This window comes from Dermacentor albipictus, chromosome 6 (genome assembly GCF_038994185.2).
Source record: "Dermacentor albipictus isolate Rhodes 1998 colony chromosome 6, USDA_Dalb.pri_finalv2, whole genome shotgun sequence".
Classification (NCBI taxonomy): Eukaryota; Metazoa; Arthropoda; class Arachnida; order Ixodida; family Ixodidae; genus Dermacentor; species Dermacentor albipictus.
The window spans coordinates 72,926,108-72,944,102 of record NC_091826.1 but is presented as its reverse complement, the minus strand read 5'-3'; positions in this window follow the sequence as shown (position 1 = coordinate 72,944,102).

The window sequence follows — 17,995 nt, the reverse complement described above, 5'->3', positions numbered from 1 at the left end:
GAACATGTGATACTTGTTGGTAATGCGCGTCAATCTGATTTGCAAAGAGCAGATGACAGAGTTTGTGCATTAGCAAGTACGAGCTTGCTACATAGTCTTTGTTCTGGTCACATGGCTATAATGACTTGAAAAGAAAGAAGTTGGGACTCAACATGTTACTTCTCCGATTGTCATAAAACGTCCCTTAAAAGCAAGTGAGCCTGTATGCCAAATTTTTGCATTCTCGCTCGGTACGGTACAAAACTGCAGACTACTGTATTCCTGATAGGGCTTACACCCCTCTCTGGCAAACTTGCAATCATTTCATGATTAGGCACTTAGTTCAAGAATACTTGTTGTCGTTGTGGTAACCGTTGAGATTCTCATGGCTTGGCCTGGGCAGCTTGCAAACCAACAATCTCTCTTTTGCCCTTCTTGCCGAAAAGAGAAATCATGAAACCATGACAAACATGCGATCAAAAAATGGGGAAACAAAAGTTAGTCGAATGAATGAACAAATGACGGTCCAGTTGAAGTGTTCAGAAACATACGTTGGGATGATTCTGGCTCTGTCTTGATCCATTCACTCTTGACTTGTACGTCCAGTGATAATAGATTCCAAAGGGTGAACAAACATGAGCAGCGCCTTGGAGACTGCAGTCGAAAGAAGAAAGAAGTTGTCCACTAGGAATTCGCAAACACTGGTCTTGACACATCTGCTTGGCCCATCGCCCTGTTACCCACCCGGCTTCTTTGAGTCCACCCCGTCCCGCATCTTATTACCCACCACGTTTCCGCAACCCTTCTGAATGGCTCAATGCTGACGACAAGCCCATTTGTTTTCACTTCCGTAAAATTTGGCACATTTCGAGGCACTGTCGCATTCGCTGGAGTTCCTCGACCTGGTATACTTATACTGCCTACTCTCGCCCCTCAGGTAGCCCTTCTCGTCCCTATGCCGCACGCTCCGATAATGCCGCCACTGATTCTCCTGCGCCGAACCGCCCCTAATCTCGTTCGCCTTCACCGCAACGACGGCAATCTCGCTCTCTCCAGCCTCGTCGCTCCTTTCGGACTCCCTTCGGACGCCGCTCCCAGCCGGAAAACTAGACGACCCAGCGCCTCGAGGTGACGCTGCATTGCTCCCTACGCCGCCAAATCCTCTACTGACGTTGCCCACTCATCTGAACCTTCTTGACGTGCAAGTCGACGGTGTTTCTGTGTCTGCTCTTATAGACATTGAGGCGCATTTGTCGGTAATGAGCGCTGACCTTCGTAACCGCCTGAAGAAAATAATCACGCCCGCCACGACGCCTGTTGTCCGCATCGCCGATGGCGGAACAGCGCCAATAATTGGCATGTGTGCAGCCCACGTCGCCTTCACCGATCGCTCCACTGTCGTGCTATTCACAGTCATCGCCCACTGTCCCCACGACATCATCCTCGGCTTAGACTTCCTCTCCACACATTCTGCTCTCATCAATTGTTCCACCAGTACTCTCCGCCTTGACTTGCCTGCTCTAGATCCCGCTGAAGCACACCCCAGTCGCCTCAGTTCAGTCGAATGCGTTCGCTTGCCACCTTCGGCACTGACTTACGTTGATTTAATGTCATCCCCACCAGTCCCCGATGGTCACTACATCGCGGCTCCTATGCAAGACGTCCTACTTATATACGGGATCACAGTACCTTATACAGTTTTATCTATCACAGCGAATTGCGTCTGCCTGCCAGTAGTCAATTTTGTCTTGACGACCCAAGTGCTGCCCCGCGGGATGTCTCTTGCCCTGCTTTGCTCATCACTCAGTAGCATCTATTGCAGTAGACGACAATTCAGCTGATCCTCCTCTACCATCGCAGTCGGCAACTTGTACCATCGCCGACTTACAGAAAATGATTGTGCCCGACATGCCGTCCGAGCACGCTCGTGAGCTCTACCCCGTTCTGTTTTCCTACCACGATATTTTTCACTTTAATGATCGTCCTTTGGCCCAAACTACAGCTGTTAAGCATCGCATTAATACCGGCGATGCCCCTCCTATGCATCGCCGCCCGTATCGAGTGTGGCCGGCTGAGCGTCAAGTTATTCGCGCGAAAGTTCGCAAAATGCTTGCCAATAATTAGTAAAGGCAAGGCGCAGCAGACCAGGACTCAAGACGAACACAAACGACAGGACCGGCGCCACTCACAACTAAGTTTATTTCCCCAACAAGCCTGCCTTATGTAGGTTAATCAAGCCGAATTAAACACAAACTTTAGAAGTAAAATACAGCAATCTATCGACCACTCAGTAATCATATCTGGCACAAGATATCAAATGAGCAAACAAGAACCACACGTGGAGCAGCACGGGAAACAATTCATCGAGCATAGTCTTTTTCAAGCCAACGGAGAAGAAAGGAGACATAAAAAGTACTGTGTACGCTTCACTATCACACTATCCACAACGTAACACACTTCAAACGCCTAAGGCCCAGACAGTGATAAACCCCGCACGACAATGGGAATAATGACCAACGAATAACACGGAAAAAACATGAATAAGTGTGTTTAAGTACAGCGTCTGCGTCAAAATTAAAATCTCTAATGGTCACTCACCTAAACAATTGATAAAACGCGCGAAAAATAAACCATGTGACAAACAGTGAAAAGGACAGAACAGTTGAACGACAAAGGACCTAAAGAACAGTGTCTGCGTCAAAACAAAAAAAAGCGCAAAAAAGTTTAAAAGCCACTAGAAAATTGTCAACAAAATAAATAAAAAAAAATGGCTGTGGCTTAGGTAAGGTTAAGCCCAGGATGCGAAGCATACTAGCCTTTATTTTAGTTGTTGAACCACTGTTTAGCCTGGTGAACTGCTGTTGCTTGGCTATATTTGGTTCGGCTAGACGAAGAAACAACTCATGCATTACTTCTTCGCCTTCAAGAGTGGAACGCGACAGCGTTCCCGTCGACCCGCCAAGGGGTGTAAGACAATGGGCTACAGGGCAGCGACTACGCGCCCCGCATTGGACGCGGTGAGCGTCGAGCAAAGCAGCGTTCGGCGCGGCAACGAAATGTGCGCCTGAGCAAGAGACGCACGCCTTAGAAACAGCGCGTTTCTAAGGCAACACCGCATTCACTAGAGGCGCTTTTGTACCGCTTTGAAGCGTTGTACTCGTGGCTCAGTGGTAGCGCTATTCCGAGCACGACAACGAACGCTTCCTGCGACCTTCCACGGCGACGACAAGATCACCACCGATGCCGCAGGGACGCTCGCGGCGTCTCTGAGCCGTAGTGCTCAAGCTAAGCCTCAGCGTGGTCAGGATCAGCGTCCAGGGACTGCCGACCTTGTCCAGCACCGCGAAAACCCGTTGACCACGATCATGGATGTGGAAGCTACCAACGGCGATGATCCAGCAACAGAAGGATATCCAGAAGACCCGGCGGATGGATCATGGCTCACTGCTCGCGGCCGGCGGAGACGCCGCGCCGACGATACGTCTGACCCAGCAGCCCGCCGCCAAGAGACGCAGCATTCGAACCAAACTGTACCACGACGACCCCAGAGACCACCACATCTGCCCATTGATGATTTTAAAGTCATCCTGCGCCCGAGAAACGGTCTCACATTCGGTGAGTGGCCTCGTCACACTCTGACTCGCGCCGTCGGCATCGAGGCGCGCCTCAAGGAACAAGAGGTCGACGAACTTCACCTACGTGTTCAACGTGCCCAAAACATCGCCCTCATCAGCACGCCAAGTGAAAGAATAGCGACCAGCCTTAACAAGATGACATCGCTTGCACTTGGCCCGCGTCGCTACCCCATCTCAACATACATCGCCTCCCCCGATAATTCCTGCAAAGGAGTCATCACGGGTCCCGACACAGGGACTACATCAACCGAACTTTTAGACCACCTGTTGGCACCTGGGGTGGAAATCCTCCATGCTCGCATGATGGGGCGAACAACACGGCCATCATAACATTTGCTGGCCTCAGGGTACCGCGCTACGTTAGGTATTATGGGGCCGAGTACCGATGCTACATACACACCCCGAGGGCCCAGGTATGCAGCGTATGCCTCACAGTGGGCCACCGTGCGGACGTCTGCCCCACGCCAAGCATCAAGCGCTGCACCACATGTGGGACTGAAAACCCATCCACCACCGAACCTCACCAGTGCCAGCCCCGGTGCCTGACGTGCAAAGGGGATCATCCGACAACCGATCCCAGCTGTCCGGGCCGGGCACGAAAGCCACCCAACAAGCAACGAGTGCGCCAGGAACTCGAGAAACAAAAACGGCAACAGCATCGTCCTATGGCCCAATCTGGAGAGCGACGAAGCCGATCGCGTTCCCGTTCCCGATCTCGGTCCCGATCCCGGTCACGATCTCGGAGCCGAGGCCCCTGCGAGTGTTCTAAGAACCGCGAGCGGGTACCGCCACCATCGTCATCATCATCCTCATCACCACCGTCGTCACCACCACCAGTGGCACCACCACCGGCCAAGAAGAAGCCGCCACCACTACCGCAACAGCTACCATTAGTAGCGCCCGAAGGGCCAGCCGGACCTAAAGGGGTAAGTTGGGCGGAGGGCCCGCCACCTTCACTGCGCAAATCTCCCTCACACTCATCCGAACCTCAGACCCTACCACAAACTCAATCCCAATCCCAGGCGCCTCGCGCGAAGATCCCTCCCCAGTCCACAACTTCATTGTGCCGCGACCTCCAGCAGGAGCTTTGAAGAGAATTACACCGAGCTATACAGGAGATGCGAGAAAGCATTCTCACGGAGGTTAAGGAAATGATCCGAGCCGCCTTTGTAGACTTCCAAACCACCGTGCTGAAACCAATGCTGCATGAAATTACTAACGAACTCAAGCAGAGCGTGAGAGAGCTCACGGCACAACCCCTTCCCCCTAAATCATCCTCCTCCTCCTCATCTTCACTAGTCGCACGCGCTACACTAACCTCAGCGCCGTCACTAGCGACAAGCGAGCGCGCTCACCCGTACGTTCGCCCAGCCCAGCTACAGAATGATGGCGCCTGCAATGCAAATGCAAAATAGAACGGCGGGACTGACGATGTGGCAGTGGAATTGCAGGGGGTACCGTTCTAAACGGGGCTCGCTGCAACAGTACGTTGCCGCATCGTCAGAACCGCCGGACATCATACTTCTCCAAGAGCCGGGCGCCACCCCTGTAACTATCAGTGGCTACGAGGCCATTAGGGGCTCGGACGAGGCGAAAGTGTGCGCGCTTGTGTCCAGGAAACTCACATATACCCATAGTACTCTCACGTCAGATATCCCTCATCAAATCATCGAGGTTGTCCCCGCGGACACGATACAAAATAGCCTGTACATCTTAAATGTATACAGTGCACCTCGGGCTCGGTGGGACAATTTTCAGTATCTACTCTTGGAACTCATCAAGTTGGGCCCGGTTTCCGTAGTGTGCGGTGACTTCAATGCCGCACACGTGGCCTGGGGCTATCGCAGTAACACACCAAAGGGCACGCGGCTTTGGGACCTCACACATAATCGCCGATTCACCCTCATAACAGATCATACCCAGCCTAGTCGCCAGGGAAATAGCGTCGAGAGAGACACTTGCCCGGATCTCACTTTCACCAGGGGGGTCCAGGGCGAGTGGCTGAACACTGGCGAGACGCTGGGTAGCGATCACCATATTCTCATCATCCGCATCAATCACACAAGTTACAAACGCCCTGAAAAGAAAATTTGCATCACAAATTGGACCAAACTTCGCGTAATCCGTAAGGATCGAGCCTCAGGAGATGACAGCCCCAAAACTTATGCCAGTTGGCTCAGTGATTTACGCAATGATCTAAACAAAACGACTAGCCGCATAACCACGACGACAGAGACCCCCGAGGTTGACCCGCATCTCCTACATCTGTGGGACGCGCGCCGAGGTCTCACGAAGCGATGGAAGCGGCAAAAGTTAAATCGAAAATTGCGCTGCAGAATATCCCAAATTACGAGAGCAGCTCAGGAATACGCAGACCAGCTAACCAGTGCTAACTGGCAAACGTTTTGTGGTAAGCTAAGTGGTACGCTGGGCACCGCGAGAACGTGGGCAATCCTTCGGTCACTAATAAATCCGACAAACACGACATCCCATAAAAACCGGCAGCTTCAAATTTTCCTCCACCAGTACGGAGGAGACGGAGACCAGCTCCTGAAGGACCTTGAACAAAGGTATCTCTCCCGTGGCTCTAAGCCAAGCTATCCGGACTATCCGTATAGAGAAGAAAGTGACCCGCTAGGCACTGACATAACTGTCCAAGAAATCAAAGCCGCACTCGCAGACATTCATAGGAACACCGCACCCGGAGAGGACGGGATACGCTATACTCTACTGCGAAATCTCCCGGATGAGGACCTGGAAACGCTCTGTGCTATGTACAATCAGCACTGGCACGCCGGCACTCTTCCTCTAGAATGGCGACATGCCGAGATCACTTTCATGCTCAAGCCCGGAAAACCCCTGTCGATCCAAAATTTACGGCCCATTTCCCTCACATCGTGCATCGGAAAGCTGCTTGAGTATGTAATCCTAAAACGGCTTCAACCTTTCTTGGAGATGCAAAATTTCTTTTCCCACACACAGTTTGGATTTCGCCCCCATTTGTCCGCTCACGATGTTCTTCTTCAGATAAAAGAGGACCTCGTTGACCCCCCCATCAGGGCTCAGACGAGAGCTCTTTTGGCGCTTGATGTCAAAGGAGCTTTCGATAACGTTTCCCATGGTCTCATCCTTGAGAACCTGGCCCACTCCCACTGTGGCTCCCGTATGTACAATTACGTGCGAGCCTTTCTCAAGGACCGTGTAGCCACAGTGGGAATGGGCCCATATCGGTCAACAGACATTAAAGTTACCGGAGCGGGGACACCTCAGGGGTCGGTGCTCTCGCCGACGCTATTCAACATAGCTATGGCGAGACTACCCCAGTTACTGGAGAAGGTTGAGGGGCTATGCCACGCGATATATGCTGACGATCTGACTCTCTGGACGTGCACCGGCTCGGATGGAGACATTCAGGACCGCCTACAGACGGCGGTGGATATAGTGCAGGCATACCTCGCGACTGGAGACCTTGAATGTGCGCCAAATAAATCAGAACTATTACTAATCCGACCGCTAAGCAGCTATGAAACGCCAATTCCAGTGATTGAAGTGAGAATACAAGGCATAACAATTCCCACTGCACAAAGGGTCCGAATCCTTGGTTATCACCTACAATCCAACGCCAAAGCTCACTTCACGGTAGATCTCCTTGGTCGACAGTGCGAGCAAATCATCGGTATGATGAGGCGCGTTAGTAACCGCCGCTCAGGACTCAAGGAAGCCGATATGCTGCGGTTGGTCAAGGCATGCATTATCAGCCGGCTAACCTATCACCTCCCATACCACAACCTGACGCTCTCTCAGACCAACCGTATAAACACAATTATTAGAAGAGCCGTCAAACAAGCACTCGGAATTCCTGTATATGCTTCCACGGAACGACTACTTGCTCTCGGGGTACACAATACCATCGAGGAACACATCGAAGCGCACAGAATGGCACAACTCGAGCGATTGAGACTGACCCCTACAGGCAGGCATTTGCTCGCACGGCTGGGCTACCCACAGCATTCACCCTCTACGCGAGAGCATGTCCCAGTCCCATCAAACATCCGAACCTTACTCACCATAGCGCCCATACCGCGCAATATGCATCCAGAGCATCATAATGGTCGCCGGGATGCACGTGTTAGATACCTTCGGAAACTCCTCAACGCCCAGCCGGAGGGCACCGTCTATTATACCGACGCTGCCCACTATGCTCTTGCGACCAGAAACAAAGAAAGACAAGTGTCGGTGGTGGCGGACGATCAAGGTAATATCGTCACCTCGTGTAGCGTCCAAACCAAAGCTACGCTCACAGGGGAAACGTTGGCCATAGCACTCGCTTTCAACCACATCGTCGGTCACATGGAAAGATCCCCAAACCACGACCACATCATCATTACAGACTCACAAGACGCATGTCGAGCCTACCTCAGGGGTCATATTCCTCAGGAAGCCAATCGCGCTCTCACCAGCACACGTAAGCTCCCCGCCATTCCAGATCCCTCAGTACCACGCATCAGGCTGATTTGGACACCTGCTCATGCCTCACTGTCGGGTAATGACCGCGCTCATGCGGCTGCCCGAGAGCTAACCTGCCGGGCACCTGGCAGTGAGGCGAGCAACCCATATCAAGCCTCCCAGAATTTGCCCAACACATACCGGGACACTCTAGACTTTTACAGACTAGGGCGCTTGCAATATCACCCTCCTCCCAAATCTTTCTCCCGGGATGAAGCCGTATCACTGCGACGGCTTCAAACCAACTCGTATCCGAACCTCCTCTTTCTCAACAAACTCTCCCCAACCTTATATCCCACCACCTGCCCAGGGTGCGGTGCACCACCGACGACGTTCCACGTCACGATTGAGTGCCAAAAACCACCTAAGGATATCCCTCTTCTACAATCCCCCCAACCAACATATGCGCAGTGGGAGGCAATCCTCCGTCGCTCCGAGCCTCAGGTCTGGCTGGCCCTGATACGACGAGCACGAGCGGTGGCGACAGCCATTGGGGCCCTGGACTGAGGGCCCCAACCACATAAATCCTTTCACTTTATAATAAAGTTTCTTCTCTCTCTCTCTCAGTGGTAGCGTCTCCGTCCAACACTCCGGAGACCCTGGTTCGATTCCCACCCAGCCCGTCTTGCAAGAGTTGAGCCAAAGCCACTTCTCCTCTGTCGTGACGTCACGGTGTCACGTGATTTCATGGTCACCGCCGCGCCTGAGGAGCTGGGTTGCGCCCTCGTAATATGCTTCGCATAAAAATTGGAGGACGCTTAAGCTTCGCCTTCAAGAGTGGAACGCGACAGCGTTCCCGTCGACCCGCCAAGGGGTGTAAGACAATGGGCTACAGGGCAGCCATCACTTACGAGGCGCCCCGCATCGGACGCGGTGAGCGTCGAGCCATATGGTCGAGCAACGCGGCGTTCGGCGCAGCAACGAAACGTGCGCCTGAGCAAGCGGAACGAACCAAAGAACTCGGTATCTCGGAGGGGGAAATGATGCACGCCAGCCAAACGTCGTGATCGGCACGGGCAGAGAGATAGACAGATAGTGATCTAAAGAAAGGAAGGACACTTGATTCTACAGAGGGAGCAAGGCGAAGCGTTGTCAGGGGAGAGAGTCCGGGCCGCAAAGCTCCAATGCGCGCGTGGCGCGCCATCTGTCGGGGCAGCTCCGTACATGGAGAGGAGGGGGTCTTCTGTGTTTGCCGCAAGATGGCTCTGCGTGTGCGGAAAGCGCAGAAGAAATGCAGCGGAAACGCACTTCGCTACTCGTGGAATTGCGACTTCTGTAAGTTACATGTTTATAATTACCGATATACACCGCAGTATAACTTTCCACGGCTCGTTTCGAAGGCAACACCGCATTCACTAGAGGCACGTTTGTACCGCTTGGAAGCATCCAACTCGGGGCTGAGTGGTAGCGTCTCCGTCTCACACTCCGGAGACCCTGGTTCGATTCCCACCCAGGCCACTTTGGAAGTTGCTTTTTATTTATGAAGTGCCTGCCGTGATTTATCACTCACGGTCAACGCCGCTGACGCCGACACCGACACCGATGCCGACGACACCGGCTTTTCTGCGACACGAGCTCCTTAACGCTATCGCGTTAAAAGGAAGACAGAGGGAAAAACCTAAATGATATCACTGTAATGTGGGGCCTAAATGAACCCTTCTAAAAAAGTTGTCTTCTTGTCACTAAGCACAATGGACGGCCTGCTGACGCATTTGTTTCCCTTTTTCGTGATGAAATAGGCTTCTGCAATCTCCCGCTGGAACCTGCCTTGTCCAAACTTCAAAAATTTAGTTTTGTCGAACTGAGGGTGGCAATTAGTGCAGTCTCTGCAAAGCTTTGCAAGGAAGCTCCCTTCATTGTTGCGCACATTACGACAATGTTCCATGGCACGCTCATTGAAACATCGACCTGTTTGTCCGATATAGCTGCGACCACAGCTCAGAGGGATTTGGTAGACGACAGGTGTCCTCCATTCAGTGAACTTCTTCTGATGCTGAATTGAACAAGCAGGGCGTTTGTCTTGGTTCATGGCACAAAGCTTAGACAACTTGCAAGGCGCCAAGAAGACAACCTGAACGTTATGCCTGCTTGCCACTTTCTTAATGTTGTGCGATACCTTATGAAGGTACGGAATTACCGCAACAGAACTGCGTGAAACTGGCTCCTTGATAAGAGGCGGGTGCTTCAGTTTTTGGAGCATCGTTTCGCAGACAGCTGAAATCAGACATGGCGGGAAGCCTGCCTGTTGTAGTCGTTGCACTTGAGCGCTAAGGCTACTTGACACCAAATGTTTACAAGACTTAGTTAAAGATGTTTGCAGTTTGCAGTTAAAGAAGTTTGCATTAGCAATGTCATTTATACATAGATTTAATAGCAAGGGCCCCAATATGCTGCCTTTTGGGACACCACAAAGCAGTGGAAGAACTTGTGACCGTGAGGTATTGATTTGGACAACTTGTCGCCGATGCGATAAATATGACCGCAATAAATGTAACCCACATCCACGTATACCATAAATATACAACTTATCTAGCAAAACTTCATGATTCACCAAGTCAAAAGCCTTGGAGAAGTCGCCAAATAGGCCAATCACTATTTTCTTGCTTTCAAATTGTGTTGCAATGCATTCCTTTTGGTAAAGCAAAGCTAATTCTGTTGACATGTTCTTCCGGAACCCAAATTGGTGTGGTGTTAAGAAATTAGAGCTTCCAACGATGTTCAAGACTCTACGGTGAATTATTTTCCTGAGAGCCTTTGAAAAAATTGGCGAGATAGATACCGGTCGGTAATTACCCAAATCATTTTGATTTCCCTTTTTGAAGAGCACTACTACTTGGCAATTGCATTTTTATTGGAAATTTTGATGCCGTTAGACAAATATTAAATATATTCTCAAGACCTGGGGCAATTACGTCTGCGACAAATTTCGCAGGTTTTATTTGAATTTCATCGATATCTCAACTGCTGCTGTTGTTTAAATTTGTGATTATTGCAATCACTTCTTGTTGTGGGACTGGCTGCAGAAATAAAGATTTATCATTCCTCATGTTCACATATTGACATGCATCTGGGGAAGTACCCGATGTACTCACGTTTGTAAAGAATGCATTGAAAGCATAGGCCACATCCGCCCCATGCAAATCGCTACCCTTAATGTTAAGTTTGGATATGCAGCTCGGACCGCTACCTCGACGTAGTAATGTATTTATTTGTCCCAAAGTAGTTCGCTCAGCGCATTCTTGACATCCATGAAAGAGGAGAAATACTCTTTACCTGCAATGCGCAGTTTCTTGGTTAGCTTGCTTCGATATTGTTTGAAAATGGTCAAATCGTCAGGATTATGAGCGTTGAGAAATTGTCTGTAGAGCCGATCTTTTGTTATCATTTGTTGATAGAGGTCGCGTGTTACCTGTGATTTTGGAATTTTTCTATTTCGTTGGCGGTAACTTGGTAAAAACCTTTAAATATATCTGAAAATGCATTCTAAGCGTTGTCAGTATCGCCTGAATTGAGTACCCTGCACCAGTCTACTTGAAGCAGCTCATTTGTGAACGCGTTAACAGCTGTGTCAGTCACTGGGTGGTGAAAGCTTTCAGCAGGCGAATGTTTAGGAATGCAGGCATCATCTAGGCAAAAAAAAGAACAAAATAAGAAGATCATCACTAATAGAGCATAATAAGGCACCCGCTTTTATCTCTAACAGCGAAAAATTTGTTGTTAATATATCCAATACTGACTGATATCCAGTTGTTGTTCGTGTTGGTTCATATATAACATTATTAAACCCATTTGAGAGTCATCATCATCATCATCATCATCATCATCATCAGCCTGGTTACGCCCACTGCAGGGCAAAGGCCTCTCCCATATTTCTCCAACCACCCCGGTCATGTACTAATTGTGGCCATGCCGTCCCTGCAAACTTCTTAATCTCATCCGCCCACCTAACTTTCTGCCGTCCCCTGCTACGCTTCCCTTCCCTTGGAATCCAGTCCGTAACCCTTAATGACCATCGGTTATCTTCCCTCCTCATTACATGTCCTGCCCATGCCCATTTCGTTTTCTTGATTTCAACTAAGATGTCATTAACTCGCGTTTGTTCCCTCACCCAATCTGCTCTTTTCTTATCCCTTAACGTTACACCTATCATTCGTCTTTCCATAGCTCGTTGCGTCGTCCTCAATTTGAGTAGAACGCTTTTCGTAAGCCTCCAGGTTTCTGCCCCGTAGGTGAGTACTGGTAAGACACAGCTATTATACACTTTTCTCTTGAGGGATAATGGCAACCTGCTGTTCATGATCTGAGAATGCCTGCCAAACGCACCCCAGCCCGTTCTTATTCTTCTGATTATTTCTGTCTCATGATCCGGATCCGCAGTCACTACCTGCCCTAAGTAGATGTATTCCCTTACGACTTCCAGTGCCTCGCTGCCTATTGTAAACTGCTGTCCTCTTCCGAGACTGTTAAAGATTACTTTAGTTTTCTGTAGATTAATTTTTAGACCCACTCTTCTGCTTTGCCTCTCCAGGTCAGTGAGCATGCATTGCAGTTGGTCCCCTGAGTTACTAAGCAAGGCAATATCATCAGCGAATCGCAAGTTACTAAGGTATTCTCCATTAACTTTAATCCCCATTTCTTCCCAATCTAGATCTCTGAATACCTCCTGTAAACACGCTGTGAATAGCATTGGAGAGATCGTATCTCCCTGCCTGACGCCTTTCTTTATTGGGATTTTGTTGCTTTCTTTATGGAGGACTGCGGTGGCTGTGGAGCCGCTATAGATATTTTTCAGTATTTTTACATATGGCTCGTCTACACCCTGATTCCGTAATGCCTCCATGACTGCTGAGGTTTCGACAGAATCAAATGCTTTCTCGTAATCAATGAAAGCTATATATAAGGGTTGGTTATATTCCGCACATTTCTCTATCACCTGATTGATAGTGTGAATATGATCTATTGTTGAGTAGCCTTTACGGAATCTTGCCTGGTCCTTTGCTTGACAGAAGTCTAAGGTGTTCCTGATTCTATTTGCGATTACCTTAGTAAATAATTTGTAGGCAACGGACAGTAAGCTGATCGGTCTATAATTTTTCAAGTCTTTGGCGTCCCCTTTCTTATGGATTAGGATTATGCTAGCGTTTTTCCAAGATTCCGGTACGCTCGACGTTATGAGGCATTGCGTAAACAGGGTGGCCAGTTTCTCTAGAACAATCTGCCCACCATCCTTCAACAAATCTGCTGTTACCTGATCCTCCCCAGCTGCCTTCCCCCTTTGCATATCTCCCAAGGCTTTCTTTACTTCTTCCGGCGTTACCTGTGGGATTTCGAATTCCTCTAGACTATTTTCTGTTCCATTATCGTCGTGGGTGGCACTGGTAGTGTATAAATCTCTATAGAACTCCTCAGCCACTTCTACTATCTCATCCATATTAGTAATGATATTGCCGGCTTTGTCTCTTAACGCATACATGTGATTCTTGCCAATGCCTAGTTTCTTCTTCACTGTTTTTAGGCTTCCTCCGTTCCTGAGAGCATGTTCAATTCTATCCATATTATACTTCCTTATGTCAGCTGTCTTACGCTTGTTGATTAACTTCGAAAGTTCTGCCAGTTCTATTCTAGCTGTAGGGTTAGAGGCTTTCATACATTGGCGTTTCTTGATCAGATCTTTCGTCTCCTGCGAGAGTTTACTGGTATCCTGCCTAACGGAGTTACCACCTACTTCCATTGCACACTCCTTAATGATGTCCACAAGATTTTCGTTCATTGCTTCAACACTAAGGTCCTCTTCCTGAGTTAAAGCCGCATACCTGTTCTGTAGCTTGATCTGGAATTCCTCTATTTTCCCTCTTACCGCTAACTCATTGATCGGCTTTTTATGTACCAGTTTCTTCCGTTCCCTTCTCAGGTCTAGGCTAATTCGAGTTCTTACCATCCTGTGGTCACTGCAGCGCACCTTGCCGAGCACGTCCACATCTTGTATGATGCCAGGGTTAGCGCAGAGTATGAAGCCTATTTCATTTCTAGTCTCGCCGTTCGGGCCCCTCCACGTCCACTTTCGGCTATCCCGCTTGCGGAAGAAGGTATTCATTATCCTCATATTATTCTGTTCCGCAAACTCTACTAATAACTCCCCCCTGGTATTCCTAGTGCCTATGCCATATTCCCCCACTGCCTTGTCTCCAGCCTGCTTTTTGCCTACCGTGGCATTAAAGTCACCCATTAGTATAGTGTATTTAGTTTTCACTCTACCCATCGCCGATTCCACGTCTTCATAGAAGCTTTCGACTTCCTGGTCATCATGACTGGATGTAGGGGCGTAGACCTGTACAATCTTCATTTTGTAGCTCTTATTAAGTTTCACAACAAGACCTGCTACCCTTTCGCTAATGCTATAGAATTCCTGTATGTTACCAGCTATACTCTTATTAATCAGGAATCCCACGCCTAGTTCCCTTCTATCTGCTAAGCCCCGGTAGCACAGGACGTGCCCGCTTTTTAGCACTGTATATGCTTCTTTTGGCCTCCTAACTTCACTGAGCGCTATTATATCCCATTTACTGCCCTCTAATTCCTCCAATAGCACTGCTAGACTCGCCTCACTGGATAACGTTCTAGCGTTAAACGTTGCCAGGTTCATATTCCAATGGCGGCCTGTCCGGAGCCAGTGATTCTTAGCACCCTCTGCAGCGTCGCAGTTCTGACCGCCGCCGTGTTCAGTTGCTTCGCAGCTGCTGGGGACTGAGGGCCGGGGTTTGATTGTGTTGTTCATATAGGAGGTTGTGGCCAAGTACTGCACCAGGGTGGCCAATCCTGCTCTGGTGAGGGAGTGCGTTACCGGTTCTGGTCACCGGGATCAGGCCACACTCCAGGCCTGTTTATCCAATTTTATCAACACGCGGATTTTTTTTTTAATCCGGTGGAAAAGTGCTGGCACCGGGATTCGAACCACGGACCTCTTGCACGCGAGGCGGGTGTTCTACCTCTACGCCACCGCTGCAACCCTTTGAGACCATTTGAGTACCACCATTTGAGAGTACAACCATTTGAGAGTACAATATTTTTAAAATTTGTGCTAACAGGAGTATTGACTCCCCTTTTAATGTAATCGCCTGCGGCAACGAACATGCTCCTGCTCTCTACAACAAAGGAAAGAAATCTTTCATAAAATTCTAGAAATGTTTGGATATGCCCACTCGGCGGTCAATAACAGACAGAATATAATGCTTTATCTACACATAAAGATAATGCTTCGTAATCGGGCGTCACAATACCTAAAGCATCTACTAGTTCGCCGTTCATTTGTTCTAAAGTTAGAAGTACAACACCACCTCCACGACCGGAAGCAAAGTCGATTGAGATAATGTATATTATAGCCTACCATTCTGAAGACGTCACTCTTGTTCTTGCTGCATCTTTCACTGAGCATGATAACAGAGAAATTGAAAGAAAATTTACTGAAGAAATGCTTTATTCCGAACAGATCTGACGTTTAGGCGCACACATTTCAGTGCTTGAGGTCTAATTATAGATACTGCGCTGTTCAAGTGATCTGGTGAGTAGAAATCGTGGTCATTCATCCTTGCATTTATTTGGTCAAGAATAGTACAGGCTGGGCAAATCACTTGGGCTGAATGCGGTCAAGGTCCTCGCGGCATCTAACGTGAATTGCGTTGGCCCCATCAGACATTCGCAATAGAACATTTCCATGCAGATACCAAACATATTTAAATCCAGCTTCTTTGGCCCAGTTTTTTGTTGCTTGTAGCAGGTCTCTTTTGTGAAGCGTCAAGTTTTCCTGAATGAAGATGCGCGGATGGCTATCTTTTAGTTTTCTCTTCTTGTTCAACCACGATTCCCTGACTGCCTGCTTTGTGAAACGCACTATATTCCAGGTATCTTATCTTTCTGTGCGGGCACCCTGTGTACTGAGGCAATGTCATGCTAAAAAAAAAACGAGGCGTTTCCACCTGGTCAGCAGATTCGTTTATAATTTTGTGCAAGTTGTCACCTTGCACAAAAGTCCCCTCATGAATTTCCACATTCCGCTGCCTATTTCGAAATTCTAGCTTATTCACTTTTCGCCGAAGCTGAGCCTGAACTGATCGGTTCCCATCTTCCTTTTCCTCTAGTTCCTGCACCTTCTCTCCAAACATTAATTTCATTTCCTTGCACACGGATTGTATTTCCTAGTTCTTCAAAAATGACCGACAGACTGACAGACTCTTCCATAGCTTCCACCCGAGCTATGAGGGGAGGTAGGCTTTCTGGATTTACATTATTAGATTCAAGGTTAGCTTTTATTTCCATGTCTGTCTTGTTTTCGCCAACGCAGCTAACACTTGGTACCAAGCTCTGGCAATTCTGGCATCGCCATGTTTTCTTCGCAGCTTCAGACTTCCCTTTGTACGACTTCTCTGCTATTCCCGGGCACTTTACAATATGGTATTCGTGCGCGCACTCGGAACAAGTTACATGCCCTTCATTTTCATGAAATGCCTCATCACAAGTGCAGCAGGCATGAGATATTCCTTTCGCCTCCGCAAAAAACAACAACAACCACAAACCCAGCAATACGGTAAGATATGCGTCTTTGGCAGCGACAGCAGCGCAAGCACCCTTACACTACAGAATAGAGGAAGAAACTAATCCGCACGATTGTAATCGCAAGGTAAGTGATGCTCGTTAGATGCTTTCACCGCTGCCGAATGACCGCCCCTCCAGGTGCTCGTGATTTATACGTGCTCGATTGCCTAGTCAGCTGCGCACACGCAGTTGGTGCCAGGTGATTCCGCGCGCAGGTTATTGCGGCGGTGATTGCGTACGCAGCTAGGCACCAGGTCGACACAGCCCTCGGAAGTGCTGTGCAGCACGACAGTCCCAGCGGTAGGAAAAGCCATCAACCCGCAACGTCCGATGGCTCCTTCACCGGGTAGCGTTTCACGATCCGGAATATAGTGCAAGTCGCTGTAGCTGTACAATTGTAATAGCAAGGTAAGCGATGCTGACTGGATGCTGCCGCCGCTGCCAAGATCAACATGAATCATCATTATCATCATCGTCGTCCTCGTCGTACCATGTAACTTGCCTTGCCATGTGAAATGCGCGCTGCCTAGCGTCCATGCGTGCGCCATTTGCATTGCCGCTGCATATTATTAAACTAGGTGGCACGCCGTGTTGCAGTTGCATTGGTAGCGATACAAGGTAGATAGGGAAGTCTTGAGAAAGAAAAAGATTATGATGATGCGTAAATATTGATGTAATGAAAAATACATATTGCGTATCGATTAATCCAAGCGGGCTAGGCGACGTCATGTCACTGTCCCGCTTAATAGGGAATGCGATTTAATCATCATCATCATTAACATTGTGTCGTGCTTTTTGACACGCGATGTGACAGGCGCACCACGTAGAGTCGATACGTACAACATTTGCATTGCAGTTGCGTTATATTCCACCACGTTTCCCGACATGTAGCAGTTGCATGAGGCGATTGCATGCTGCATGTAGCTGGACCTGGTTAACTCAATCAAGCTAGATGACTATTTGTCACCACTCCGCTTCGAAGGGGATGCCCCAAGACCATTATTATCATCACCATCGTCACCAGGAACGTACCGTGCCACGGGTCAAGGGATGTAGCATGTGCGACACTTAGTCTGGGTACGTGTGTTTACTCTTCGGTACGCGTTATGGCGCCTCCTCGCAAGGTACTAACCCCTGATGAAGTAATGAATCGTAGAGCTATGCGCGCCGCTGCAACCAGGCATCATCGGGCTCAGCAGACAGCGGTGCAGAGAGCAGGACAAACCACAGGGCATGCTGCAGCGTGTGGTCTAAGCCGGGCGGACAGTTCAGATTCTTCTCGTGAA